Source organism: Oryctolagus cuniculus, chromosome 12 (assembly GCF_964237555.1).
Source record: "Oryctolagus cuniculus chromosome 12, mOryCun1.1, whole genome shotgun sequence".
NCBI classification, from domain to species: Eukaryota; Metazoa; Chordata; class Mammalia; order Lagomorpha; family Leporidae; genus Oryctolagus; species Oryctolagus cuniculus.
Window position 1 is genome coordinate 79,788,803 of NC_091443.1, and position 27,718 is coordinate 79,816,520.

Below are 27,718 nucleotides of genomic sequence, written 5' to 3' on the forward strand. Positions count from 1 at the left end.
AGTGCACAGTGACTCCTGTTGTTGATTTAACAATTGACACTCTTATTTATGACGTCAGTGATCACCCAAGACTCTTGTCATGAGCTGCCAAGGCTATATAAACCTTTTGAGTCCATAAACTCTGTCGTCATTTAGACAGGGCCATAATCAAAGTGGAAGCTCTTTCCTCACTTCAGAGAAAGGTATCTCCTTCTATGATGGCCACTAGGATCTCAGTCGTAGAGATCCTCCATGTAGGTCATTTTTTGCAGCTGTATCTTAGCTTTCCCCGCCTGAAATGCTCTCTTGGGCTTTTCAGCCAGATGCAAATGCCTTAAGGGCTGATTTTGAGTTCAGAGTGCTGTTTAGGGCATTTGTCATTCTATGAGTCTGCTGTGTGGCCTGCTTCCCATGTTGGATCCTTCTCTCCTTTTTAATTCTATCTATTGTTATTAGTAGACACTTGGTATTATTTATGTGATGCCTTTGACACTTATTCCTATCTATATGATCAGTTACACACTTAAAATGATCACTTGAACTAGTAAGATGGCATGAGTACCACGCAGCTGAGTGGGGTTTGGAGTCCCATGACAAGTTTTTAGCTTTACTCTTAGGGGTAAGTCTGTGGGAATGTGTCCCGAACTGTACATCTCCTCCCTCTCTTCGTGAATATTCTTTTGTACATGTTATTTAATCTTTGGAGAACTTTCAAAGAAGGGTCCATTTTTAAAGGTGAGGATATTGAAGTTCTCTTTGCCAACCAGATTCATCAACTTTCCCCATTCTTCCTGAAAAAAATGTTCATTGTTGATTGTGGTTCATTATATCTGGTCACTTACACTTTAGTACACTTCTATACTTTTGCTCCAGACACAGGAGGAGTTGTTCCTTACCAAGAGTCTATTGTATTTGTTCCCAAACATCATTGTTTATTTAAAATTAAGCTGATGAATCAGTAAAGGAGGTTGTTTTATGAAAGCTGACTTGAATATTTAGAAAGACCCAGTGATAACAAGCTACAATATTTGCTATTGAATTAGGTGCGGTTGGTATAACATTAATATGCTGGAGGAGAAACAAATATGGAAGATCCTGAATTTTGCAGATGCATTTGGTTTTGCTGTACTTTAAAGAGACAAGCTGAACACTGTGGAGAATGCATTAGGAGTATGACTTAGGCAAGAAAGGCAATTTGGAAACTAATGGGGATCCATACACCATAAAAAAGAAAAAAAAATCTTGATCCAGAGTTTGAAACCAAGATGGAAAGAAAAGATAGAAGAGAGTACATGAAGAAGAAAATATCAACTTTATTAGTGATGCAGTGACTAGCGTTGTTGACTCCAGACTGGCCTGCTAGCACTGTAAAGAGAACACCTAGAATTTCTGCCTTTCATCATTCAGCTCCTGATTAAGACAATAGTTCCAATTTCCAGTGTTAGCAACTTTTTAAAATTATATCAGTTGTGCATATTCAAGAACCAGACACACACTGGTCAGGAAGCCCACTCCTCTTTGAGGTGTATGTAGCATGGATAAGAAGAAGGACGGAGTTCTTCCATAGAGGTTTTGGTTAGGTAAAAGCAGTTCCTGTATCAAAATACGAGGGCACAGCAAAAGTTTGTAAATACTAGAATTAAAAGGTAAGTTTATTTGGGGGCAAAAAAAAAAGTTTTTTGAAGTTTTTGCATAGTTTTTTTTTTTATAATATGCATTTTCCATAAACTTTTTTTTGGGTCATGTTTCACATTTAAAAAATATTTAAGATAGTACCTGGCTCATTCATTTATATATTCACCTTAATCTACTTCAGAATTTATACAAAATTTATATTTGCTGAAAAAGAATGGAGCCTAAATTCAAACTTAGTCCTATCCGATTTATGAGCATGTGGGCTTTTCGCTGAGTCATATTTGTTGAGCTTTCTTTACGGCATCTTCCTGGTTATGTTTTTTCTGTGTATACCTGAATTTTCTAATTGTATCGACTACAGGGCTTACTTTAGATCCCACATGAGAATAATCCTCAAACTGGAAAGTTTGTATTAAATAACATAATGGGATGACATTATAACCTGTAGTAAGTGAAGAGAAGATTACAGTTTAAGAGTTATATACTCAGCGATTTGTCTGGCCTCAGAGCCAAACAAGTTAGCTGAATGAACTTACATCTTCTTAGCACTTTTATTTCCATAAATAATACATCTGCACTGTTTTTTCTTTTTTTTTAAGATTTTATTTATTTATTTATTTTAGAGGTAGATTTACAGGCAGTGAGAGGGAGAGACAGAGAAAAAGGTCTTCTGTTAGTTCAAAATGGCCCCAACAGCCGGAGCTGTGCTGACCGAAACCAGGAACTAGTAGCTTCTTCCAGGTCTCCCATGCAGGTGCAGGGGCCCAAGGACTTGGTCCATCTCGCACTGCTTTCCCAGGCCATAGCAGAGAGTTGGATTGGAAAAGGAGCAGCCGAGACTTGAACTGGTGTCCATATGGGATGTCTGCACTGCAGGTGGAGGATTAATCTGCCCCACAGCACTGGCTGCTCTACACTGTTTTTTAAAAATATCCTTCTTGTGAAAGATATGTGATCACCAGTATAATGAAGCATAAAAGAAATTAATGAAAAGTTAAACTGCGTTAGTAAAAATGTGTCAGAATCATAGATGGTATGTGTTTGCTTTGTAAGCTTAGCTAGGGTGATGAATTCATTTGCATACTTTAAGAAGATCACTCATCAACTCTTCTGTCCTCTGTATGGGAGGCATACATAGAATTGGGGCTCTTAAAAATGGTTCTGTAGGAATGATAATTAGTTGGGAAGATTTCTCTGTTGTTCTTCTAGAGACAGGGATAGGAAAAGGTTTTTTGGTAAGGGCTGAGATAAACATTGTGGGTTTTGTGTTGCAGTCATCTAACTCTGCCATTGTAACATGAAAGCTGCCATAAACACTGTGGTAAACAAATAGGAATGGCTTTTATTCCAGCTGAATTTTATGTGAGAAAACAGGTAGTAGGCTGGATTTCATCACTAGGCAGTGGTTCTGGAAGAGCACAGTTTTCCTCTTCGTTTAACAGAGTGCCTTCCAAGAGATTATCGGTTTGGTCAGTGAAAGGACTTTGAGAGGCCCGAGTGCCTTGTTACTGATGTATTGAAAGCATCCATCACCAAGCTGTGGTGAGGACTCTTGAACTGACTAGAAGGGAGGACCAGAAGACTTCTAATACATCTCCTAGTTTTTTTCCTATCAATTTTCTTTCTCTGACTGATTAAAGTTCTATGATTAAGTTTTTTTTAAAGATTTATATATATATATTTTGAAAGAGTTGTACAGAGAGAGGAGAGACAGAGAGAGAGAGGCCTTCCATCCGCTGGTCACTCCCCAGTTGGTGGCTGGCGCTGCTCCGTTCCTAAGCCAGGGGCCTGGCGCCTCTTCCTGGTCTCCCACATGGGTACAGGGGCCCAAGGATTTGGACCATCTTCTACTGCTTTCCCAGGCCATAGCAGAGAGCTGGACTGGAAGTGAAGCAGCTGGATCTCGAACTGGCGCCCATATGGGATGCTAGAGCTTCAGGCCTGGGCATTAACCCACTGTGCCACAGCGCCAGCCCCTCTGTGATTAAGTTTTAAAATGTTTAAAGCTGAATGGAAAATGACTGAGAAAGTAAGTGTTTATTAAACTTTGTCTGAGCTTGCTTAATTTGTTTTATTGAATCATATATCAATAGTGTATATATTTTGTGTACATTTTATTAGTTTTGATATCTGAGGACAAATGTATACTTCAAAAGGCTCATGGAAAATATAATTAAAAGATAAGTTTATTTTAGTGTAGGTTTTTGAAATATGTCACATTGAAGTCTTCAAAAAGTTCAAGAAAAATGTATACTATGAAAACTTTAAAAATTATTTTGCGCCAAAATTAAAACTTCTAATGTTATTTTTCTTCATGAACATTTTGGAGTACGCTTGTCTATCAATGTACTGCACCCTAAACCAGATATGTAGACATCCATAACTCTAGAAAGTTTCATTATACATGTTTGAAGCTAGTTCTCCTTAATACTTGTCTCCTGGAACTAACTCATCACATTACCCGCCCTCCCCCCACCCCCGCCCCGGTATTTTCTTTTCTCTTTTCTTTCCTTAACCATATGAAGTTGTTTTTTTTTTTTTTAAGATTTATGTATTTGAAAGGCAGAATTACAGAGAGGGAGACAGAGAAGATCCTCCTTCCATTGGTCCACCCCCTAAATGGCAGCAATGGCCAGGGCTATGCCAGGCCAAAGCCAGGAGCTATATCCTGGTTTCCCATGTGGGTGGCAGAGGCCCAATATCTTGGGTCAACCTCCTCTGCTTTTCTAGCCATGTTAGCAGGGAATCAGATTGGAAGTGGAGTGGCTGGACTGGGACTCCAACTGGCTCCCATATTGGATACCTATACTGCAGGCAGCAGCTTAATCTTCTACACCACAGTGCCAGCCCTTATTCAATACATTTCTGTCACTGTACACTAATTTAGCCTGCTCTAAAAGTACCTCCATAATAATGCAACATATAGCATAAACTCTTGTTATCTGACTTTTTGGACTCAATCTGTTTTTAGATTCATCCGAGGCACTGTATGCATCAAAAATTAGTTTTCTGGGGAGGGTGTTTGGTCCAGCATATAAGGCACCCACGTCCTGTATCAGAGTTCTCAGGTTCAAATCCCAGTTCTTTCCAATTAGCTTCCTAATGTAGACCCTGAGAGGCAGAGATGATGAATGACTTGATTAGGTCCCTGCCATCCACATGGGAGATTTGAGTTGAATTCTCATCCACAGCTTTGGCCTAAAGCAACAGATTGGAACTTCTCTTTCTATCTCTCTTGCTCCCTGCCTCTCATATAAATAAATAAAAATTCAAATAGTTTATTTTCATAACTGAATTATAGGTTTTCATATATCAGTGTTTATTCATTCACTTTTCGATGGATATTTGGATTTTTAAGTAAGTACTTTTGCTATTGTAAATAAAGCTCTGAGATTCTTATACAGGTCTTTGTATTTATTTTTATTGGACAAATACTCAGTGGAATTGCTGGGGCACATTATAAATGTATTGTTCACATTCTGAGAAACTGGGCTACTGCTTTTTCAAAGTGGAAGTATTGGTTTACACTTCCACAAGCAATCTTCACTCTTGCAGTTGTTCAGCATTCTCTAACATTTGGTATTGTCAGTCTTTTTAAGTTTAGCTATTCCTGTGATATGTGGTAGTATCTTATTAGTGTGCATTTTTCTGATTATTGATAATATTAACCATCTTTTTCTGTGTTTATTGTCCACTCATGTATTTGCCTATTTTAAATTGAATTGTAAGCTTTTGATTAAATTTAAAGGGCTTCTTAAAACTTTGTAAAACTTTTGTCACTTATTATATATATTAAGACAGCTTTCAGTGTTTGTAAATTTTCTTAAGTCTTTTGAATTGTATTACTTCTTAATGTTAGTGAAATCATATTTATCATATTTTCCTGTTTTTAAAACTTTTCCTGTCCTGTCTTAAAACATCTTTTATGTCAGAATTGTGAAGATATTTCCCTTTGTGTTCTTCAAAAGTTTTAGTTTTATATTTTTCTTTTGATTTTCTTAAACATTTCAAGTTAATTTTTGTTTACAATATGATAGATTAATTTCTTCATTTTTTTCTATGCATTTTACTATCATTTTGTTAGTTTTATTTCAAATATTTGAATAGAGAAATTTTGAATGGACTTTCAGTGATTTCTTTAAGGAATGTTTATTTGAAAGGCAGAGTTACAGAGAGATATCTTCCATCTGGTGGTTCACTCCCCAAATGACTGCAGCAGCCAGAGCTTGGCCAGGTTGAAGCCAGAAGCTTCTTCCGGGTCTCACACATGGAAACAGAGTCCCAACCACTTGGGCCATCTTTCACTGCTTTCCCAGGCCCTTAACAGGAGCTGAATGAGAAGTGGAGCAGCTGGAACATTATGTGACATCCATATGAGATGCAGCATCACAGGTGGTAGCTTAACCTGATATACCACGTTAGTGGCCTAGGTTGTTTGCTTTGCTCTTTTTAATTTTTTTTTTCCTTTGCTACTGTACCTTTTTATTGCTTGGAGAAAAATGGATTTTATGATAACCTATGTGAGTTAATGGTATTCCTTTTGAGTTTTACTTTGAGATTTATTCAAGAATAAAATTAACTTGATGGTATACAATTTCATCAAGTTTAACACATGTATGGATATGTATGACTGTTAGGTTTCATACAATTATCTGAAAGAGAAATTTTTGATAATTCTCAAAAAGTTTATGTAAAATAAATTAAAAGATAAGTACTTTGGTGTTTATAGATAAAGGTTTACTAATTTGATAACAATAAAGTGTGCCACTTTGAGAATCATTGCGCACCTGTTGTTGAGGTTATATAAGCAGAGATCCCATGCATATCATAATACATACACCACCACCATGACTACCCCTGCTTTAAAAAAACAACTGATTGTAACTATAAAACCTGGACAGACTACAGGGTAAATAGCAGACAGATTGGAGAGTATCAGATTTCAAAATACCACCAGATTTCCAGGATCCCTTAGCCTAAACTCCATGCAATCCTGGAAGTAAAAGCACTGTGATACACATATTAACAAGATCCTGTAATCCTTTAGTTGTAGTTCGAGGGGTGTGGAAGGAAGTTGAGAATTGAGGTCATATTTTTTTTTCTCTCTTTTTGTTTCCTTTCCACCTGTTTTCTCACAATCCAATCTTAAGCAGTTGCATGGTAATCATATCAGCTGGCCATGGGTGTATGTAGGAGCCAAAATTTTGAGGCATTGGACCCTTCCTCTTATGGAGCTATAGCTCCAAGAGGCAGAGCAAACCTGCTGTCCTTGCTTTTAAAAATCCTGCCCTTCCAGTGTTTGACATCAGATGAGGTCAGCTATAGAAGTGAACTCTTGCTAACTTCAGGACAGAAAAGTTATCCTCAGGAAATTGGAAAAAGAGCAAAGAGTTTTGGTTAAAAATCTCATGAACTAGCATATCTAAGACTTAAAACTGAGATGCAGTAAAACTCCACCTAGGTTATAGACTGACCACTGGGTGGTATATTCATAGGAATCACCCAGCTAGCAGCGTGCAGGCTTTGAAAGCTTAACTGACATAGCTACTGTCACCTACAGAAGGCATATTGGAACCTATAGTCTGAACCCACCCAGATTGATTGCCTGCTGATCCATAAATATAAATACACTCCATAGGATTAAAGAACTTGTTTAATAGCATATTATCCAAAGTGTCAGTTATACAATCCACAATCAGTTGATATCTTAAGAACCACAAAATTTTGGAACTGAAAAATGCAATAAATAAAATACTTACTTGTGGGACTCAGTAACAGAATGAAGATGAAAGTCTGTGAACTTGAGATAGGTTAATAAAAATTTTCCAATCTGAATAATAAAAAGGGAAGAACAAAGAATTTCAGAGAACTGTGGGCCAGTAACACAAGGTCCAGTGTTTGTGTCATTCAGTTCCAGGAGAGGAAAAATAGTGTGATGCAAAAAAAAATAATTTGAAAATATAATGACTGAAAACTATGATCGTTTTAAAATTCATAGAACTGTACACCAAAAGTGAAAAAAATAATCTTTTTGCTGTCAGAAAATTAAAACAAAAATACTTGAAATGGAGAAATATACAGAAGTGATAATGTGGAATTTTTGTTTCATTGTAGTAAATCTTGGACTCCTTTGATTTTGGGAATTAGTGGTTTCACAGTTAGTAATGAGGAACTTTTCAGACTTTTCCCACAATACTGTATTTGAGCTGAACTAAAAATTTGATGTGAATAGTGGTGGCAGGATGCTTAATTGCTTTTACTTTTTTTTTTTTTTTAAAGAGTAATTCTTGTGTGGCTTTTTTTATCCTTCATTCCCTCCCTCCCTCCCTTCCTCCCTCCCTCCAGGCAGAGTTAGTGAAAAAGAGACAGAGAGAAAGGTCTTCCTTCTGTTGGTTCACCACCCAAATGGCCGCTACGGCCAGCGATGCGCGGATCCAAAGCCAGGAGCTTCCTCCTGGTCTCCCATGTGGGTGCAGGGCCCAAGCACTTGAGCCACCCTCTGCTGCACTCCCGGGCTACAGCAGAGAGCTAGAAAAGAAGAGGAGCAACCGGGACAGAATCCTGCGCCCCGACTGGGACTGGGACAAGAATCCGGGGTGCTGGCACCGCAGGTGGAGGATTAGCCAGGTGAGCCGCGGTGCCAGCCTATATCCCTTATTTTCTAAGCTATAAAAGTTTCCTACTTAAAAGGGACTGCAGAGTCATAAACAGCCCTAACAAAGAAAATAGGTTATATTTCCACCTCCAGATTTTTATAATACATCTGTCAAAATTGACAGGTTTACCTAGTTATTCTAATGATATATTGTTAACTAAAGAACCATAATTTGACAGTTCTGTAGACAGTTGGTAAATTTATTAGTGAGCTAATTCGAATCATTTGTCACCATATGAATTTTGGTAGTACCTGTTTAGATTTGGATACCGTTTAACACTTCAAGCAAGTAGCTGCTGTTTTCTTGGGTTATGTGGGTCCCTTGGTGATTTTTATTGACATTGATCTCATCTACAAATTTTACTTGGGTCTCCAAGGCTGTTTTTTTCCTGGGGCTAAATAAACCATTATGCTGTAAGTGGAAGAATCTTTAGGTTTTTTTGCTTTGTTTTGCTTTGTTAGTTGGTGTGTCATTTTTTTTCCTTTGGCATATATTCTGTCACTGTCATTGACTAATTCTTGGTGGACAAGAACTCACCCTTTAGGTTCAGTTCAGTAAAATGTTGCCACCGGTGAAAGGGGTTGTTGTAATGTTAGAGATGCAGAAATGAGCCGGCGCCGCGGCTTAATAGGCTAATCCTCCACCTAGCGGCACCGGCACACCGGGTTCTAGTCCCGGTCGGGGCGCCGGATTCTGTCCCGGTTGCCCCCCTTCCAGGCCAGCTCTCTGCTATGGCCCGGGAGTGCAGTGGAGGATGGCCCAAGTCCTTGGGCCCTGCACCCGCATGGGAGACCAGGAGAAGCACCTGGCTCCTGCTGTCAGATCAGCGCAGTGGGCCGGCAGCAGCGCACGGGCCGTGGCAGCCATTGGAAGGTGAACCAAAGGCAAAAGGAAGACCTTTCTCTCTGTCTCTCTCTCTCTCACTGTCCACTCTGCCTGTCAAAAAAAAAAAAAAATGCAGAAATGAAATTAATAATGTGTGGTTTTAAGATCGCTTATGGTTTTGTATGTTTAGCCTTGTTCCTTACAGTTATAAATAAGCTCACAAATTATGACAACTTAATTTTTAATACATTTTATAAATATACATATGTATGGGTTCATAAGGATATTCATGAAATATTTTCTCATGTATATTTTTCATTTCATACTCACAGTGAATTTAGAAGTGCTATTATCTATGTTTTACATATACGGGGTTAGGGCATACAGAATTTAAATGACTTTCCCAGAAGCATACAGTTAATAAATAGTGGAAAAGTGACTTGAATGCAGACCTAAAGCATTGATCTTCAGGTCAGTGTTATTTCCATTTCACAATACTGCCATTAGGAAACAGAAATAAGAATCTGTGAGTGGTAGCTCCTCAAGTTTTTAATTTGCATTTTGCAGAGGTTGATTATGAAGTTAAACATCTTTTCATTGTGTTTATTAGCTGCTGTTATATCTTCTTTGGAGACCTGTCTATTCAGATCACTTGTCCAGTTTTTCATTGAATTGTATTTTTATTGAACTGTTGTGGTTCTTTGTAAAATATTATGATTCTGTAGTTTCTCTTTTCAGTTTCAATTATTTTTTATAATAACCAGTTTACTTTTTTTCTGCTTCTGTTTTGGTGTTATATCTCAGTGAGACAAAAATTTTAAATGGAGCAGATGAAAGAAGCAGGCCCTATAATATTTTCCACTGAGCAGAAGAAATTTTTAAGTCCTTTCTTATAGTGAGTCATATGATTGGGGCAGCTGCACATAACTAGCATGTTGGAATGATGTAGTTAGTTCAGTTAAGGGAAGAGGGGGTTTGTTTTCCCTGGACAAAGAAAAAAAAAAAGAAAATTTAAAACATGGGGGAATGTTTGGTATAGTTGTTAGAACATAACTTGGGATACCTGCATCAATATCAGAAGGCCTGGGTTTGGGTCCTGACTGTGCTCCTTATTCCAGCTTCCTGCTAGTGGATGCCCTGAGAGGCAGTGGTGATGGCTCATGTACTTGGGTACCTGCCACCCCTCCTAGATTGAATTTTAGGCTCCTGTCTTCAGCCCAGCCCTGCCCCAGCTGTTGCAGGCATTTGGGAAGTGAATCACTAAATGGGAGATCTCTGTGGTGGGTGTGTCAGTTGATCAGTTTCTCATTTTGTCTGTCTCTCACTCTCTCCTTCCTTCTCCTCCCTCCATTCCTTCTTCCTCTCCCTCATGCCTGTCTTTCAAATATATAAGTAAAAATAATTTTTTAAAGATTTATTTATTTGAAAGAGTTACACTGAGAGAGGAAGACACACACATACACAAACACACACAGAGACAGAGAGTGAGAGAGAAGTCTTCCATCCACTGATTCACTCCCCAAATGGCTGCAATTACTGGGGCTGGGCCAGGCCGAAGCCAGGAGTCAGGAGCTTCTTCCGTATTTCCCACGTGGGTGCTGGGGCCCAAGTTTTTGTGCCATCTTTTCCTGCTTTCCCAGGTGCATTAGCGGAGAGCTGGATCAGTGGAGCAGCTGGGTTTCTAACCGTTGCCCATATGAGATGCCAGCATTGTAGGCGGCAGCTTTAACCTGCTAAGCCACAATGCCAGTCCCTAAAGTAAGTAAAAAATTTAACAATTATATTGTTCTCTTAAATTGATTATTATTAGGTGATAAAATATAAAGTAACAAAACTAGAGGAGTTTGGAAAATAATTTTCTGTACAGATTTTTGAAAGTTGTGTAAGCTCCCTAGTGGTGGGGATAGAATAGGTAGAGATCCAGTGAGAATAGGGTGGAAGAGAGGAAGATAAAAAGGCCAGTCTAGTCTGTCATTTTCTTACGATACTGTTGGGTTTAGTAGCAAATATGGTTGCCTTAGAAAATCATTAATTTCTTTTGAGTATGTGTTCTATTTCTTTGATTTTCTGATGCTGTAAGTTGATTTGCTTTTTGATTATTTTTTGACACAATAATTGTACATATTTATGGGGTACAATGTAGTATTTTGATACATGCATACATTTAAATGATCAAATTAGGATAATTAGCTTCCATCACTTCATATATTGCATTATTATATTATTATATATAATATATTATTATATTATATATTGCATTATTATATTCATATATTGCAGATATTTTTCTAGTGTGAACATTTAAAAGTCTTTTAGCTATTTAGAAATATACAATATGTTATTGTTGACTGGTTAGCTTTTTAACAAGTGAATTAAAATGTATCTATTTCGTACTGATTTTCATTTACTTTTTCTATTCTTATGTATATGCAGTTGCTATCTCTGTGTTTTTCTTTCACACACATGTACACACACACACACGTGATTAGTTAGACACAGCAGAATACCAGTATTTGTTATTCAAGAAGGATTTTGTTTCTTGTGCTAGGGCTGTCATACACAGAGCAGCATCATATCGTATATCACAAGTCAGTACCAAATGTGAGGTAAGCTGTGTTTAGAACAGCTTAATAGATTTCCAAAGAAAAGGAGTTTGAATTTCAAAATGAAGCAGTCTTTAGAGTAAACCAATATTTGTAAGAATTTGATTAAAAACAAAATCAAGTGAAAAATTTGTATTCTAACTTAATTAGAAAGGGGTAATAGTTGACTGCTGCCTGCAACACCAGCATCACATCTTGAATCACTGGTTCAAGTGAGTACTGGCTGCTCCACTTCCTATCAGCTCCTGGTAATAGCCATGAAAACAGCAAAAGCTGGTGCAAGTTCTTGGGCCCTTGCACCCATGTGGGAAACCTGGATGGAGTTCCAGGCTCCTGGCTTTGGCCTGGTGCAGCCCTGGCCTTGTATCCATTTGTGTAGCAAACCAGTGGATGGAAGATCTGTCTCTGCCTCTCTTTGTCACTCTGCTTTACAAATAAGTGAAATATATTTTTAAAAATTGGGGGTGGGATTTATAGCTGTTAACTCACACTTTCTGTTTAGGTAATTGGGGTAGGGAATCTGTTAATAACAAGAAAGTGCCTGGGTATCATTTTGTACCACTATACATTGAATGAGTCTTTAGAATCTTCTGCCTCAGTTTTCTATCCATGAATCACCTAACTGTAAATTTGCTATTCTCATCTCTGCATTCTTGCCAGAGCATGTCCTTCCCTTAATAAGTAGAGGACAATAAATGATCATTTCGATGGAAAAAGGGAAAAGAGACAAACAGTAGCATTTAAAATATTTTTCTTCTTTTAGAAATGCATTTTTGTTACCTTTGCTAGGGGACTACTTTTGGAAGAGGCAAAAGGAAAACTAGGTAGGTCTTTTTTTCTTTAGTCCTTGTTCAAGTGTATTGTAGACATGCAGATAAAACTTAGAATCATTTCAAAAGAGGAAAGGCATGGGAAAGGTGACTTAGACTTTCTGACATATTTTTTTTTCTTTGTGAATGAAGGAAAATAAGAATGTAATTCCCTTTCTCTCTTTCTCTCTCTCACTGTCTAACTCTGCCTGTCAAAAAAAAAAAAAAAAAGGAATGTAATCCAAGTGCTGATTTTTGTGATGAGTTAGCCCCTTAACTTCTTGTGTTGCTGACACAAAGAACTAGCCTTAGGTTTGGGGCTGCTGCCTTCTTAATCTTGTTCTGCACTATTCACTCACAGCTGACTCATAGGTTGCTTGAACTTGTTGACTTTTTGCTTTAAGGTACGTTGGAGACTGTCTTCTAGTGTAAAGAGGTTGCATGAATACATCCATATTCACCTGTATATGAGATTGATGGTTTTATTCAGAGTACATCAGTGCCTGTATGCTGTGTAGATCCGGCTTGGGTTCTTTTTGTTACACATTTTCACATGCTGAAGTTCAGCTGCTACTTTTTCCCATCTATGGAATACCGCAGTGGCATTCTTAGCATTTTGCTAGTTGTTGTGGTTTGCACACCCAGCTGTTTAACTTGATTTCCCTATTGGAGGTATTTGTGTTTTTTGATCACTTATGGAATCAATTTACACTTTTCCATATACTTTGGTGTTTTTCTTTCCCTGTTTTTGTTTCTGTAGATCCTTAACCATGATGCCCCAGAAATCCTTAATTCAGTCATATCTTTTTAAGTCTTTAAAAATGGCATGCCTATGGGTTCCTTTTTTTTCCTCGTTTTTTTTTTTTTCTTTTTTTTTCTTTTACAAACCCTTGTGTCTTGAGGGCTGACTTTCAATAGATCACAGTGACTGAGCTGCTCTACTGCGTATGAAACCCCAACCCAGAAGCAGGTTGTCTACATAAGCTTTAGCACCAGATTGCCCACTAACTTGCATTGCATGATGGGTGAAAGGGCGGCCTCCTTACTGGCCGTGCCCCGTTTCCCAGGATGAAGGACTGTCCCCACTGGATATGGGTTACTTTTGACATTACACTTCCATATCTTCTCAGGGAAGTCTCAGAGAGGTTAGTCTTGATCTCTTCTCTAGCTCCTTCCCTTTAAACAAGCTTGGTTCCTTCTCTACTTTTGCTTGCAGATTCTGTCTGTGGGCCTTCATCTCCTTACTCCATACCAGCTTATCAAGAATCATGAGACCCAGTTACTTGTACAGCTTAGGGTTTCTTCTGGACTTCCTTAAGTACAAATATTATTCTCCCTCCCCTCTGAAATAGTAACTGTTACTTACTAAGGTGCTGCAGTTACTGACCTCCTCAGAAGTCATGCTTGGCTGTCACCCAAAGGATTCCGAACCATTTAATTTCTTGTGCAGTTTAAATTCCTGGTTTTCTTAATACCGTGGACTGTGTATTTGATTTTGGAATCTATCTTGGCATGTGTGATGGCTTTTCATACTTCAAACTAATCATTTTTGGTTTAAAAAAGTATATTGATTTTATTCCATTTATCTTCACCGGTGGATTCCATTTATCTTCACCAGTGCATAACGTGACTGACCCGTCAGTGAAACAGATGGAAAGGAGTTCCACAAGAAATGGCTGAATAGTGGGAGTTTGACTTTCTGGGGAAAAAAAAAAAAGCTTTACTGTCTCCTCTCCTTTGGAAGTGGGTATGAGGAAGAGCTCAACCGTCAAGTGAAGAAAGAGCTTTTTTAAGAATGGTATTCAGCAGGAGAAGATAAAAGCCCTTTCAGATAATGTCTTAACTCCATGATTTATTTATTTTTGAAGAGCCGTGAGTGCTTTATGATCAGATGTAAATACAACAGATGGTAGTTCATAGCCAGTAAAAGTAGTTCCTTTGAATTTTTCTATTGGTGTTGCTTCTTTGATTGTGGTAAATTATAGCATTTAGGGCAATTACCTTACTCTTATTATGGATATGAAAGCAACTGCATTTATTACTGATTATATAGTTGGGGGTTGTAGAAGTTATTATAGTCAAAATCTCTGCTTATGTGCTTATAAGCTATTCATTTATATTTTACAATGCATTATTACAGGGTACTGAAGATCATACTCATATAAATCCTTCTTGGACAGCTTTTGGTACAGCCATGGTGCCTAACATTATTACCAACCTGTCCTAGCTGCTGCACTAGAGTTCATGGATAAATGTGTAGGATCAATAATTCACATTGTAATGAAGAGTGGTAAAGAAATTGTTGGTGATTTTCTAGGATTTGATGACTTTGTCAATATGGTATTAGAAAATGTCACACCAAAAGGAAGAAGGATCACCATGTTAGTTCACATTTTACTAATTGAAAATATTATAAAAAATAATGCTGGTACCTGGAGGAGAAAGGTCTAAAGTATGAGCGGATTTCCCTGACTTATGCTAGGTCCTTTATTGTCTTATGATGGCAACAATACAGTTTTCAAAATATTTGTTTATTTATTTGAAAAGCAGAGTTATGGAGAGAAGAGAGAAAGAGACAGTATCTTTTAGCTACTGCTTCACTCCCTAAGAGGCCTCAACAGCCAGTACTGGGCCAGGCTGAAGCCAGGAGCCAGGAACTTCCCCTGGGTCTCCCATGTGGGTACAGGGGCCTGAGGACCTGGGCCATCTTCTACTTCTTTTCCAACTGCATTAGCAGGAAGCTGGATGGGTAGTGGAGCAGCTGGGACTAGAACTGGCGCCCATATGGGATGCTGGCACTTAGGCTGCACCTTTACTTGCTATGCCACAATGCTGGCTCCTGGTTAACTGTTATTTTATTTACTATACAGCAATGGTCAGTGGAATGAAGATTTTGTAGTTGTTTTGCCACTTTGCTGCCTGTCATTTTACAACTACTTCCTCATTTATATGGCCATTTGATTCTCAAGCAAAAATTATTCTAAATAAAAGGATGAACTTTAAAAAAATCCCTTTTTATTGGTCCATTGTATGATTTGCTTATATGAATCTGTAGTTAGCTTCTCAAGTATTAACTTTTACAAATTAAGCTATCACTTTCTCAATTACATGATGAGTTTGAGGCAGGATATCATTAACCTTACATTGGATACTTCTGTGTAAGTTAAATCAAAAGACATTTGAGGGGCCAGCACCATGGCACAGTAGGTTAATCCTCTGCCTGTTGCACCGACATCTCATATGGGCGCCGGTTCTAGTCTTGGCTGCTCTTCTTCCAGTCCAGCTCTCTGCTGTGGCCTGGGAAAGCATTAGAAGATGGCCCAAGTGCTTAGGCCCCTGCACCCACATGGGAGACTAGGAGAAAGCGCCCGTCTTCTGGCTTTGGATAGGCACAGCTCCGGCCGTTGTGGCCATTTGGGGAGTGAACCAATGGATGGAAGGCCTTTGTCTCTGTCTCTCCCTCTAACTTTCTATAACTCTACCTCTCAAATAAATAAAAATCTTTAAAAAAGACATTTGAAGACAAATAGAAAAATACAATAGAAATTAAAAGATGGATATTTTGACTGCCAGATTTAACTCTGTTGAAATCTCTATTTTCTAATTACTCAGCTTTTAATACAATAAAATTAAATGTCATCATCACGAATCTTTTGCAGTGCTGTAGAACCAAGTGCTCTTATTTGCTTTTCTGTGCCTTCTTCAGGTGGAGAAATTAGGTGTTATGTCTTTGTGTTTTTTTTTTTAAATTTGAAGCCACATAGGTCTTTGCACAGTGGGAATTAATTGTGGTGATGGAAGCTAAAGTGTTATTCCATGCTAATTATACAATGTGTATATAGTGCAGAAGTTAGACAAAGGACTAAGTTAAACAAAGATCAAGAGCTACTGCCAAACCTAAAAACAACAAAGGCACAAAAAAGGGAACAGAATGCAGGGTCCAATGCCAACAAAATCTAAATGTAAATTTGCTAGTTGACAGGCATCACATGTAAATGGGCTTATTTTGGCAACTCTTAGAACTAAAAATACCCAAAGATATCACTTATACAAAAGCAAAAGTAATTGAAGTGTTTTTGTCTTTTTTTTTTTTTTTTTTGTAAAGAAAATGGTCTTTGGAAATTTATAGTAGCCATTTAGTTTGTATGAAGAATGCTGCTTTTCATATTTGTTAAAATCCATTTATTGTTTACTTAATCCCATTACTAGGGTACTGTCTTTCTTCATATTCATGAAAATTATTTTGGGTGACATAAGAAGACATGACCACTACTTCAAAAGCTTACTGCACACAATTTTTTCTAATCTTTGGATTAGGGCCCGTAGTTAGAATCCCTTCTTGTTATGTTTGCAGAGTATTTTATATGTGAATATAATTGCCATTTTCCAGTCCTTGCCTGTTTGTGACCATTTGCTTGATATAATTACTAAAATACCCTTTCACTTTATTTTATGGGACTAAATGAAAGTGAATCCTCAGCTAGTTGTCAGTCTGAGTCATGTTGTGGCTCACCAGATGGCCATAGGTAAAGGGAAATAAAAGCAGCCACCTTTATTTTAAGATAAAGAGAGAAATATATCCCAGGGCCAAGCCAACAGGAAGTAGAGCTGCCTGGCATTATGGCAGCCATCCTGCTATGGTTCTGAGTGCAGGAGCTCACAGCTTCTCCTTGCTCTCAGCAAAAGTTTTCTGCAAGGAAAGCTTTAAAAAAACAAAACAAAACAAAACAAAACAAAAGCAACTAAAGAAGGACAAAGGAGATCCTAAGAAGTCAAGAGACAAGATGTCATTATATGTAGTTCTGCAGACTTGCTGGGAGAAGCACAAGAGAAGCACATAGATGCTTCCTTCAGCTTCTCAAGAGTTTTTAAGAAGTGCTCAGAGAGGTGGAATACCATGTCTGCTCAAGAGAAGGAAAAATCTAAAGACATGGGAAAGGCAGACAAGGCTCGTTACCTGAAACAGAAATGAAAACCTGTGTCTTTCCTAAAGGGGAAACAAGAAAGAACTTGAAGGATCCCAGTGCACTCAAGAGGCCTCTTTCGTTTTTGTCTTCTTCTGTTCTGTCACCCAAAAATCAAAGGAGAACATCGTGGCCTATCCATTGGGCTGTTAAAAAAAATACTGGGAGAGATGTGGAATAACACTGCTGCAGACAGCAAGCAACCTGATGAAAAGAAGGGTATAAGCTGAAGGGAAAGTGCCACACGATATCGCTACATATCAAGCTGAAGGAAAGCCTGATGCCGCAACAAAGGAGTCTTCAAGGTTGGAGAGAGCAGGAAAACAAGGAAGAGGAGGAAGACAAAGGGGTGAGGTGGATGAAGATGATGATGATGGATAAGCTGGTTCTAGTGCAGTTTTTTCTTTGTAAAGCATTTAAGCCCCTTTGACCCAATTCACTCGTTTTAAAAAAATGGAAATCTCAGGAAAATGAAGATAAGGGAATAAAAACAAAGCATTTGTTAGAAATAAGATACTGACTAAAAGAAATGGATATTCTTGTTTTATTCAAAATACAGAATTTTCTCCTCTATTGGATAATGTTATTTATATATATATATGTTCAAATGAATTACTAGATAAACTTTTTATTGTGATTCAAAATATATGAGATCTACCCTCTTAATAAATTTTTTTTAAATAAACTATCTTTTATTTGTTTGAAAGGGGGAGAGCTAGACCTCCCATTGGCTGGCTCATTCTCTGAATGCCCACAACTGTGGGGGCAGGCTTGGAAACAGAGATAGAAGGTGGGAATACAACCCAGGTCTCTTATGTAGGTGGTAGAACCTAGTGACTTGAGATATTATTGCTGCCTCCTAGGGTCTGCATTGGCTGAAAAGGAGTCAGAAGCTGGAGCTGGGAATTTGATCCAGGCATTCTGATGTGGGACATGTGCCTCTTAATTTTGAGGCTAAATGGCTGCTACTTAGTATTTTTTAGTTGCTAATACCATATTGTTGACTATGGTATATGATATATTTTGTACACCAGATTTCTGAAACTGTTTCCTTTTGAATGACTAACACATATCCATTGAACAATAGCTTCTCATTTTACCCTCTTCCCAGTCTATGCAATCACCATTCCATTTTATATAGTTTTACTATGTTAGATTCTGTATGTAAATGGACTCATACAGTATTTATTTTGCTTAGCATGTTGTTCTCTTTTTTTAAGATTTTATTTATTTATTTGAGAGAGTCACAAACACTGAGAGGGAAGGACAGAGAGAAAGGTCTTCCTTCCGTCCGTTCACTCCCCAAATGGCTACGGCTGGAGCTAAGCCAATCTGAAGCCAGGAGCCAGGTGCCTCTTCCGGGTCTTTCATGTGCGTGCAGGGGCCCAAGGACTTGGTCCATTTCCCACTGCTTTCCCAGGCCACAGCAGAGAGCTGGATTGGAAGAGGAACAGCCGGGACTAGAACCAGTGCCCGTATGGCATGCTGGCACCGCAGGCAGAGGATTAACCTATTGCGCCATGGCGCCAGCTCCCAGCATATTGGTCTTATAGGTTCATGCATGTTGTCACAAATGACAGGATTTTCTTCAGTTTTAAACATTACATGGTATGTATATACTGTGTACTATATTTTCTTATTCATTCATCCACTGATGATCATTCAGGTTGTTTTCATATCCTGGCCATTGTGAATCATGCTGCAGTGAGGATGGATGTACAGATATGTCTTTGAGATCCTTTAGACAGATATCCAGAAGTGAGATTGCTGGATAATATGGAAGTTCTGTTTTCAATTTTTAGAAGAAACACCTTACTGTTTTCCATGAAGACTATACTATTTTATTTTCCTATGGGTAGTACCCAAGGGTTTCTGTTTCTCTACATTCTTGCTACCTCTTGTTATTTTCTGTTTAATAGTGTCCATTTTAACAGATGTTGAGGGTATATGGTTTTGATTTGCAATTCTGTAATGTTTAGTTATATTGAATAGTTTTTCATATGCCTGTTAGCCATTTGTATGTCTTTGGAGGAACTACGTGTTCTTCTTTTTCCTCTTCTTCTTCTTAAATAATTTACTTATTTGATGCTGCCCCCCATCCAATCTTATTTTTTTAATAATTACAAATAATATAAACTAATTTCAAAAATGTAAAAAAACATGAAAAGGAAAAAAGTAGTGGTCCTGCTTTTCAAAACAAACTGTTATTGATATTTATAGTTCATTTCCATTTTTCCCCTTGCATTATTTTTAAATAGTTCCCATAGTAAGCATTTTTAATAGTTTTTAATACTTTTTATCAAAAGAAACTTTGCAAGGAGAAAAATAAAGTAGGATGTTTTTGTACATTCCGATTGGACTCTGTCTAATGGGAAACAAGAAAACATTTTGAATTGAATGGAAAAGTAAAAAAAGGGTATAAGTACTACTGTCTTGAATTTATGTAGTCTTATACGTGTGAACACGCTCAGAACACACATTACACCTATTCAGTAACATGCCGTATTATGCTACTATGCACTCTAGTATTTGAATTTTGAATTTTTTCTTACGAATTTACCTATATATACTTTTTTAAAGATTTATTTATTTATTTATTTGAAAGAGTTACACAGAAAGAGGGGAGGCAGAGAGAGAGAGAGAGAGAGAGAGATCTTCCATCTGATGGTTCACTCCCCAACTGGCTGCAATGGCTGGAGCTGCGCCAGTCTGAAGCCAGGAGCCAGGAGCTTTTTCCGGGTCTCCCACGTGGGTACAAAGGCCCAAGGACTTGGGCCATCTTCCACTGCTTTCCCAGGCCATAGCAGAGAGCTGGATCGGAAGTGGAGTAGCTGGGTCTTGAACTGGCGGCCATATGGGATGCCAGCACTTCAGGCCAGAGTGTTAACCTGCTGTGCCACAGTGCCAGACCCTGCCTATGTATTCTTAAATTACGTGAAGTTTGATATTTCTTAAAATAGCATTTTACTATTATTTTTAATGAACTTCTTGTTCATCAGAGAAAATTCATAGACATTTGTTCTTGTCGCGTTAGTAGTCATAGAGAGTTCCAGATGTGCTTCTATTGACCTTACTAATTTTCTTTTCTAGCTGTTAACCTGCTTTTTTTCAGTTTTACTTTTACACATTTTTTTCTGGTGAAAATTATATGCATATTTAGCATTACTCTGAATTGGAAATTACTGTTGTTTCAGTCACATATTTTGTTAGATTTGTTTGCTATTTATTTGAGAGACAGTACAAGGTGGTTTACTCTCTGTATAGCTGGGTCTGGGCCAAGGCCAGAGCTAAGAGCTGGTGACACAATATAGGTCTTCTACATGTGTAGCAGGAACCCATTTGCTTCAACTATCACCATCACTGCTGCCTCCAAAGGGGTCTGCATTGATGGGAGGCTGGAGTCAGGAGCTAGAACTGGGAATTGAACTCTGATGGGGATGCATGTGTCTTAACCACTAGACTAAATGTCTTCTCTCATGTTTCTTAGAGGATTATTTTTAGAATGGCACCTTTCGCTTAGGTTACAATTTAGTATTTTCAAAGTTTCAAAATTTGTTTCTTTTTTTCTTAAAAATATGTTTTGAGGTCAGTGAACATAAAACAGAAGGGAACATCTCCAGAGAAGACATCATCTGATTAGTTAACTTTAACTGGCTTGGTCATTTGTGGTGATTATGAACTACCATTCAGAGGATACAGAAAATAAAGATGTGACTTATAGGTAGGGGAGTGAATAACAAAAGATTGATTCTTACAGCAGATCTTCACTAAGTACTTATTGAATAGAAATTGTTAAATTGTGGAAAACAATATGTGATTAGGCTGTTATAGAAAACAGTGAAATAATGATGACTTTTTTTTAGTCCCCCCCCAACTTTTTTTTTTATTATAAATACAGGTATCAAAACAATCCTGAACATATTTTTATACTACTAGTAGTCAGCACCAACATCGCTTTAAAATTTAACACAGTTTGTGACAATATTCATTGTACCTGCTACTTTAAACAATTTCAACTGCAGCTCTTTCACTAAGCAAGATGGATAAAGCATGCCATTTCTTTTTGTCCTTCTTGGGATTTTTACTTTTCAGAAACACACATTTCCACTGCCATCTAACACTTCTTGCCACGCTTGCGTCTTGTAAACCCGAATCCTACTTGGAGCACTCCAGGTTTATGTTTAAATGACAGTGCCTCAACAAGAGAAAGAAAAATTGTGCTGCATTTTTCCTCCCGTTACCTGAAAACATAATGGGTGTACATATATTAAATATATTACAAATGTCTGGGTCACATATACCAGCTGGAATTCTTTACTGAATGTGTGGGTATTCTGCATTGTGGTATTTAATCAAGACATTAATATGAGTAGAAGGTTGTTGATTTAAAACAAGTTTGAGATCCATTAAAATTAATTGTTGTATGTTTGTCCTTCTGGTGGCTGTGGAAGCTTCATATTTTCTTTGGACATCATTAGACGTCTTAGCTCTTGAAATACAACTTTAATGCTATATGAATTTTGCAATTTTGCTAATACTGGTATGCTCCGTGCATCCACCATTCCACTGGAATTATTTATCCCATTCATATTAATTTTTGTTACAAATCTCACTGATGGAGGAACTTCTGGGTGTTTAGGTCCACATTCTACTTTCAGGCTATATATTCTGTTCTCATAATTTGTCCTTGGTGGCCCAATAATTATGCCTCTCCACCTTGTAAGTGTCATATCTTCATCATCTTCAAGGCCCCAGCTAACCGTACCATCGCCTACTCCTTTTTGTCCTTCTTCAAGTTCTTCCAACAAGCGAAAATTACGAGGAACTTTAACTCCTTTGGAGACCGCCATCTTCTCCCGCAGCCCGACGCAGCCAATGATGATATTTTTTATTACGTTTTATCTTTGAACGGTATAGGGACATGGTTTTGTGAAAGCAAGTGATATAAATACTTAGAAGCTCCTACATGCAAGGTGCTTTCTAGGTATTCTGTGTGCTATCTCATTCCAGTAGACAATGTTAGAAGAAAAAGGCAAAAGCAGTGTGACTTTATGAAGAATAATTTATTTGAATGATGGGAAGGAGAGGAAGAGAGATAAAAAGTGTTTGTGTATGTGTGTGGCAGAGAGTGTGTGTGTTCATCTGTTGGTTCACTCCCCAAATGGCTGCCAGGAGCAAACAACTCCATCTGGGTCTCCCGCATGGGTGAAGGGGCCCAAATACTTGGACCAACATCCACTGCTTTCCAAGGTACATTAACAGAAACTTTATAAGAAGCAGAGCAGCTGGAACTCTATCAGGCATTTAGACTCTAACTGGCACTCAATTTGGCATTGGTGTGTAATCATTGTAGGGGGCAGCTTAACCCACTGCATCACAATACATACCGCATTAGTGTGACATAAGTCACATAATGTGAACGATGTCTGTACTGCTACCTCAAATCCTTTTTTCCTGATAATACAAAAATCTCTCCTACCCTATTTCCTAGAGGTTTGCTTTCTCCTCATCAAAAGTAGGAAAAAATTTGATTTGACATAAACCTGATTGCCTCTTCAGCCCAAGGACATTTAAAGAACGGTAGGCTCAGGATTGTGTCACTGTTAGATTCCTTGGTTAGGCTTTGAGGAACAACATCTTCTATATCATTTATGGTAAATAAAAGGTCACCAATAGGAGAACCTTAAGCACAGAGGCTATTTGCTCTTGAAGGCCATGGATAGCCCAGTCATGCAGGAACTAATATTTTTTTAAAAATATTTATTTATTTGCAAGCCAGAGTTACACAAAGAAAAGAGATGCAGAGAGAGAGAGAGAGGAAGAGGGGTCTTCCATCCGATGATTCACTCCCCAATTGGCCGCAACGGCTGGAGCTGTGCTGATCTGAAGCCAGCAGTCAGGCGCTTCTTCCGAGTCTCCCATGTTGGCGCAGGGGCCCAAGAACTTGGGCCATCTTCTACTGCTATCCCAGGCCATAACTGAGAGCTGGATTGGAAGTGGAGCAGCTGGGCCTCAAACCAGTGCCCCATACGGGATGCTGGCAATTTAAGCCAGGGCATTAACCCGGTTTGCCACACCGCTGGCTCCAGGAACTAATATTTGAAGATGCAGTACCCCAAATGGAAGCTCCAACTTAAACTCAGCCACTTTTTTAAGCAGCAGATGGCTACCTCCCACAGTTTTCCTCAGTGGAAAGATTGCCAAATGAATTTTCTAACAATGGAATTGTAAAAATCTTCCTTACAGTTTCTTATAGCTTACAGACTTAGCATTTAGTGTTTGACAGACACTGTACCAAGAGTCTGACAAACATTCTCTCATTTAATCAAGCCCCATTCTTGGGGTTTGCATACTCTTGTCAACTCCCATTTTATAGTGAGAACCTAGAAGGGTCAGCACATAGTTAATGTGAAACCTAAGCATTTCGGTTCAACTTGCCATATGTATGTATTTTTTTAAACCTTTGCTCCAGCTTTGGTAGTCACAATGTTCACTGTATTCTGCTAGCTTTGTTTCTCTAATAGAAAAAAGTCACTAATTAGGGAAATTAGGTATTCATTTTTGTGAATTCTTTAAGTTGAATTTTTTTTAAATATTTATTTTAGGCCAGCGCCACAGCTCACTAGGCTAATCCTCCACCTGCGGCGCCAGCATCCGGGTTCTAGTCCTGGTTGGAGCACCAGATTCTGTCCCGGTTGCCTCTCTTCCAGTCCAGCTCTCTGCTGTGGCCCGGGAGTGCAGTGGAGGATGGCCCAGGTCCTTGGGCCCTGCACCCATATGGGAGACCAGGAGGAAAGACCTGGCTCCTGGCTTCGGATCGGCGCAGCACACAGGCCGCAACACGCCGGCTGTAGCGGCCACTTGCGGGGGTGAACCAATGGAAAAAGGAAGACCTTTTTTATAATAAGAACTTTTTAGCTTGCATTAAAATTTAAGAAAAAATTTAAAAAGTAACATTGCATTTACCTTCTCAACCTTTTAGAATTAGTCAGTCTCCTAAGTATAATTGGGTTGATTTACCAACCTTCCATCATATTCTTCTACTAAAGTTGTACCACGATGGGAAAATACCTCTTACTTAATATTTCACAAATGGCACAAATATTTAATTGTTTTTCGTGCATCATTTTGTTTTATGTTAAGTTAGATTGTTAACGAATGCAATTTATGGCTGTTTGACTTCTCTTGGTTCCCAAAAGTATGCATCCTAAATGTGTCATTCAGGAAACTTAATAAATGCATATCTAAGATTTAAAACTTTTCCATGTTGGCATGTAGTGGATACAGTTCAGTGTTTCCAGGTCTGAACAGTTACTCCTCCAGTTGCTGTGAGTGTTAAAGGCTAACTGACCAGAATCAAACTCTTAAGAATTGCCGTGTGCTGAAGGGAGTCACCTTCACCATGGTCACATTCACTTTGTGGAGGTCAAGTGACTAATCAGTGGAGAGGTGGCTTGAGGGGATGGGTCTGAGGATCTTAAGAACTCCTTATGTAATAAGCCGAGGCATTTTTTTTTTTGCTAGTGTACTGCAATTGAATATCTCTATTCCCTTTTGTATCTCCTTTAACTCATCATAGATACTGAGCTTGAGATTATTGCCCAGTGAATTTCTTTTTCAGAAATATCGATCTCAGTCTGCTTTCTGGGAGATCCAGCCTACAGTACTCCAGAAAGATTCCTCTTACCCTTTCCAGTGAACCCCTTCCTACCCCAAACAACCATGTGTTGCTTTTATCACCACACTTTTGCCACTGTAGAGTTTCGTATAAGTGTGATGATATAATATGTCCTCTTTTGTGTCTGACTTCTTTTGCTCAAAAGACTTGAGTTATTGGAGTGTCAGCAGTTTTTTTTTTTCCTCTGTTGCCAAATAGTAGTTTTGTGAATAAGCCCTCATCTGTTCATCCATTTAGGTGTTGATAGGCAGTTGAGGGTATTAGAAGTTTTTGACTACTGTGTGTTTTGTTGTGTTGTGTTGTGTTTTGTGCTAGACTGAGACAGACAGAGACAGAAAAGAACTACCACCCACCTGTTGACTTCCCAAAAGCCTGCAACAGCCAGTACTGGGCCAGCTCCAAACTGGGAGCCAGGAACTCAATCCAGATTTCCCATCTTGGTAGCAAGTCCCAAGTACTTGAGCCATCATTTGCTGCCACCTAGAGTGTGTATATTAGTAGAAAGCTGGAATTGGGAGTGGAACTGAGACCGTAACCTTAGTACTCCTTTGTTGTGAAGATCTCAACCAGCATCTTAACCACTAGACCAGATACTCCTCTGGTATAATTCAGTGTGTAGAGATTTCATTTCTCCTAGGTAAATACAATTATTGGAATTTCTAAGTCATTAAAGAAGTAGTTTAATTATTGGCCGGTGCCGCGGTTCACGAGGCTAATTCTCCGCCTGCGGCGCCAGCACTCCAGGTTCTAATCCCGGTTGGGGCACTGGTTCTGTCCCAGTTGCTCTTCTTCCAGGCCAGCTCTCTGCTGTGGCCCAGGAGTGCAGTGGAGGATGGCCCAGATCCTTGGGCCCTGCACCTGCATGGGAGACCAGGAGGAAAGACCTGGCTCCTGGCTTCGGATCAGTACAACGCACCAGCCCTAGCGGCCGTTTGGGGGTGAACCAACGGAAGGAAGACCTTTCTCTCTCACTAACTTTGCCTGTCAAAAAAAATAAAATAAAATAAAAAAGTAGTTTAATTTTGAAGAATTGACTGAGTTTTCCAAAGTAGTTTTACCATTTTAGACTTCCACTAGCAATGTGTGAAAATTCTGGTTGCTCTACATTTTCTCTAGTATTTCTTACTGATGATATATTTAATTCCATCATCCTACTGTTTGTTTTCTTTTGTGACATTGATTTTTTTGGTCAATATTCTCTCCTCCTGATTTCTTTTGGATTAATCAACTTTTTTTGGTGTTCAATTGTAATTGTAATTCCTCTAATGGCTTTTTTTTTTTTTTGATGCTACTTTATTCTTAAGAGTTTCTCTAGGATTTACACCCTACACTTGTCACAGTCTTGTCAGAGTTTGTGTTTTACTATATTTATGTAAAATTAAGAATCTGGGAAAGACTTTTTCTCACGCTCTCTCTCTGTAACTCTGCTTCTCAAATAAATAAAATATTTTAAAATGATATGGAAAAAGAAGGTATTGAAATCTAAATGGAAAAAATTTGAAATAAACTCTTTGTATTTTCATTTCAAGTATGTGTGCACTGGTGAGATAAAGCAGTTTATTTTATCTGCAAGTTTATGTTTTCCACTGATTTGGGGAAGGTTTTGTCTTTCTTAACTGCTTCAGATACAGATTTTTTAGTATTGCCTAACAGCTGAAGTTCTAGTCGTTCTTCCCAAAACATTTTAGCTTTACATATTGAATCATTTATTGTGTTTTGTTTTACTTAACTACTATTTTTGCTGCTCCAGTGCATTGTTAAGCTTATTCTGTAGAATTATCACTGCAGATGTTAACACTTTTCAATTATAGAATTTTCATTTTTTAAACAGTTCCTTGCTGAGAGTCTCTGTGTTCATTCGGTTAGATATTATTTTTTAATGTACTTGAATATTTCTACTAGCTGCTTAGTAATTGTTTTCTGCTTATTCCAATGTGATGTCATCTATATTTTCATACGGTGCTTTTTTTCTTGACTAATGGTCATATTTTTATTTCTGCACACACCTAGTAATTTTCTATTTCACGTTATAAAGTGTAGAAGATACACTATAGAGGTTTTGGTTTCTGTTAATTTTGGCAGAGTTTCATTTTTGATATGGTGAGTAGACATTATTGGTTGATTATCTTGAGGCTTGGTTTTATGCTTTGTTAAGGGAGGTTTGTAGAAAGCCCAAATTATTTACTAACCCCCTAATTAGTTTCTTCTGTGGTACCCAGCAGCTGAAATCTGTGCTCAGTTATTTTAGCCTTCTGGCTGTTGCTCTTGGTTGTGCTTCTTATATTCTTCCCCCATGTTTATATTGTGTCAAATTCAGCCAAAGATTTTGAGGGGAAGTTAAATGTAAATGTTTGGACCTTCCCTAACTGTATGTTTCTCTATCCTGTGTTTCTGTTCCTTATTTTCCAGCCATACTGGCATCCCCAGATTTTACTTTCTGGATCCTTAAGCAAAAACTACACTAACTTTCTGCTTAGCCAGCCAGCACATGTTCTGTTAACTGGGGAGGGCCCTCACTGGACAAAGCATATGGATTTGGATTTTACCCAGTGAGTTTGGTTTTTGTTCT

At 38.3% G+C, this 27,718-nt stretch overlaps 1 protein-coding gene and 2 pseudogenes across 9 annotated transcripts in view; 2 read left to right on the plus strand and 1 right to left on the minus strand.

Moving 5' to 3' along the window:
- TCF12 (transcription factor 12) overlaps positions 1–27,718 on the plus strand; it is a 402,065-nt gene that overhangs the window by 102,364 nt on the left and 271,983 nt on the right. The gene's annotated exons all lie outside the window — the stretch shown is intronic.
- Positions 14,622–15,109, plus strand: LOC138844692 (U6 snRNA-associated Sm-like protein LSm5 pseudogene; annotated as a pseudogene).
- On the minus strand, positions 16,587–22,934 carry LOC100344250 (ubiquitin-conjugating enzyme E2 variant 2 pseudogene; annotated as a pseudogene).